The following is a 4,001-nucleotide window of genomic DNA, read 5'->3' as shown; positions in this document are numbered from 1 at the left end:
TTTGCAAGAAAAGACAATGTATACCTAAAGCACCAGAACTACAATACCTGGCCAAGTCTACACATGCTAGTAAATTTTCTTATTCAGTTCAAACATTGGCTACGAGAATATCTATCCTTTTTTATAATCAAATTCTATCAGAAATGCCTATTTATTGGATTATTCAGATTTTTTCATTTCTCTTCATACTAACCTTATGTCGACAGACAGAGAGAATGGCTTGTGGTGTTCTAACATGTGGGCTTCAATTCGTAGAGGTCCATTAAGAAAATGAATTTTGCTGGCCATTTTCTGGAAAAAAGGTTTACTGAAAATTAGTAATCATAACAGTTAATGCAGATTATGTATGCAATAATATTTTAATTATAACTTGGACTGTATTACTGATCTCTCTGATCGTTTTTGCCTTATTCTCACTTTTCCATATTTATTTGTTATCATAAATATTCTTATATGCCTAAGATTATCATTATTGGTATTTCCTATTATATATGCATAAGATAATCATTAATAACATTGGAATTAATTTTTCAAATCATTGTCACCTAAGTACCGCAACGTAAAATATAGTAATGAGAAGATCTTAGGATATATACTTCATAGATACATATACAGAAAGAGTATATCTATTCTTACTATAGAAAGGTATAATATATAGTGTGTCTATATTGTTATGCACGTTCTATATTAATGAAATTTGCGTCCCAAGTCAATTATATCAAATATATGGTAGCATCGGTAGTATATTAGGTCTTTGAAACTAATTCTATAACTCATACAATAGCAAAAAACAAAACAGCTTACCTTTGATTCTAGATGTTGACCTACGCATGTTTGACCGCCTTGGTTCCAGGCAAAAAGCAGCCTGCAATTCGTGTCCAGATAGTCAGAACATGGATGTCACCTTTTGGTTTAATTCGACCCAATACATGTATGGTTTTTGGAGATGAAAAAGTGAGTACTCTATTTACTAATTAAGTTTATTGTTTTATCATATAGTGTTCTGATGTATTGTTTAACGTATTTTAATAGGGTTCAATGATTGAAGCAACTTTGCCTTGGGGTGTGGTATTGCCGTATGAAATCAATCTTGACGAAGGTGATTGGTTTGAGATCTTAGATTTTAAACTAATTCATGCTTCTGGATTGATTCGAACAACAAGGAGCAAATACCATATCAACCTCACTCATGACTCCGTGGTTACGAAGATTCAGCCTATCACCGAGTGTAACTTTCTCTTTTGTGCGAGTTACAAAACCATCCTCCGTGGTCTATACCATCCTAAGTTTTGTATTGGTAATTCTATCCTTTATTTAAGACAAGTTTTATTAGTATCAAAATTATAGTATGGTTTCCTTATGTTTATGTTTTTTCATATGTACAATCTAGGCCTATGTGGAGCTTTGGTTGAAGTAGGTGATATCCAAGATTTCCCCGAAGCGCAAGCAAACCAGTTTAATCATGGAAATCAACCCAGCATTCGGTTCTCCGTAATAAATATTGAGTGTGTGCTATAGATTTTAATGTTTTCTGTTTACAGCAATTCAGATTAGATAACAGAATTCTTTAAATTCTTTGCAGTTTCACGCAAGTTAAGTGTGTTGCTTATGGATCTCTTGCTGAGAAGTTATATGAATACTGGTCTTCTACAACTGCAAATGTTGTTGTCTGTGTACTAAAGCTATGGAGAATTGAGTGGGGTAATGGTAAGTTTTATTTAGACTAATTAGCCGAAAATAAGTTAGTTTCTTAGCTGAACTGAGTTGTTGCGTTTTATAGGTCGCTTCAGATGTCTTACAAACATTGAAGGCTGTTCGGATATTTTATTTGATCCTGAAATTCCTGAAATACATTACTTTAAATCAATGTAAGTTTAATATTATTGACGAAACCTTTATTTTATAATGTGAATATCATGTATACAGGGTTTATAAACAGTTTTCATTGGTAATGTTAATTTTTGTTTTCCAGGATTCCATTCACTACACTTTGAGTCTAAAGCAAGAGAGCTGAAGACTTTGATTTACTATCTTATGCAAGTTCTATGTCTGCTTTTAGTTTGGGTTTTTTTTATATTAAGATTTTGGTTTTGGATTTTATTATATTAAGGTTTTAGTTTTGGATTTTTTTATATTACAACGTATGTGTTTTAGAAGGTTAAAGAACTTTCAATTGCTGTACGCTGCAACTGTTTTTTTTTTCAAGTGTTATAAGCCTTATATTATACTTGAATCTACTCTTACCTTCAATTAAAGAATCTCTGATGTCTAATTTTTTTTTTTTGATGAATCTCCTTCTTTTCAAGAGGCTACCGCTCAGGCACTTCATGAGTTCCTTGGGCATCTGAATCTAATTATGCACATACGAAAAACTTGGATAATCAATTTAATCTATACAAAAGAAGCATAAATAGATCAGCATACCTAAGATCTGAACAGTTTTTTTCTGGGTTTGCACCTTCAATTAAATGAATCGCCTTTGCTTGGAGTAAATCACGGGATAGGAGTTCGTTCGCGAAGACGGTCTTCCCAAATACATAAATCGAAGACCCGTTTGGAGGAGATTTTAATTCAGAGAAAGGAAAGGAAGTCAAAGAACGACTTGAATCTGTTTAGCTTTGTTTATGACATGAATCGAAATCGGGACAAAAAGTGAAGCGGATCGATTTCGTTCTTGCCGTAAACTTTATCCACCTTTAGTCTTATTTTTTATTCTTTTTTTATTAAGTTGAGCAAAATTATTTAAAACAAAAAACATAAAATCCAACCCAATGTGACTGAACTTAAACGCAGCCCACTGGGAACAATTAAAAATAAAACGCCAAACCCACTTATGTTGAGCCAACTTAATTTATCTTTGCAATATTCCAGAAGACAAATTCTAATTTTTTCAGTCAATAAACTATTAATACATTCAAAACCGATAAGTATGGTTTATGTCTCATATTATAAGCTTATATACTAACTCACGCATATATAATTTAAACATGTAAAATAACTATTTCATCCCGCGCAAGGCGCGGGTTACTACCTAGTAACATATTATAAGCAAAACAATAAATGTGTGAAAAAAAAAATTGAAGGTTATTTGACCCTCTAAATTGTAAAGGTTGTTCCAGATGCGACCAGCACGTGAGACTTGCTGATGGTTTGTTCCTGGAAGTTTCTTCTCATCTTCAAGGTCGTCTAATGCATAGCTCTCATGGCGGCGAAGGTGGTGACACTCGAATGCTTATATTGCTTGTTCGAGAAGACTAATACACTAAGCCGAGACGATTTACAGTGATTCAGTCTCCTCGAAACATAGATCACCTCATCGAGCAGTAACAAAACCGAGTACGATACATTTATCTAGAAATATATTTTCAACGTCCTCTTTCAGCTGGGGGTGGGCGTTCGGGTACACGTTCGGGTTCGGATCGGGTATTTCGGATTTTCGGGTATTTCGGTATAGAGGTGTAGAACCCGTTCAGGTATTTCTGTACTTCGGATCGGGTTCAGGTATTTTTAGTTCGGATTCGGTTATTTCGGATCGGGTTCGGATATTTAGAGTTTTTTAAAAAGAATTAAATTTTTCATTTCTCAAATTTCTTGTACTTAAAAATATAACTTTCACTTAACTATTTTTTTATATTTTTAATAGATTCAATGGTTAACAGATTTGTACATAATATTTTGAAACTAAAAAGACATTAATTTGGTTAATATTTTTAAATTTTGGATGTAACTTTTTGTTAATTCTTTAAATAAAAAGTTTGACATGTATTTTAAGTGAGTAGCAAATCATTTTTTCCGTAATTGTATGTATATCATATAAACTTAAAGTATATGAAGTATCAATATAAATATTTAATATAAAATGAGAGATGTAAAGTAGAAATATAAGGTTAATTATACATATGTTCGGTTATCTTCGGATATCCATTCGGGTTCGGATATTACCCGTTCGGGTTCGGATATCCAATCTCTCCTAATTCAATACCCGTTCAAATATTTTGCTC

This window comes from Brassica oleracea, chromosome C4 (assembly GCF_000695525.1).
Source record: "Brassica oleracea var. oleracea cultivar TO1000 chromosome C4, BOL, whole genome shotgun sequence".
NCBI classification, from domain to species: domain Eukaryota; kingdom Viridiplantae; phylum Streptophyta; class Magnoliopsida; order Brassicales; family Brassicaceae; genus Brassica; species Brassica oleracea.
This window is presented reverse-complemented; position numbering follows the sequence as displayed.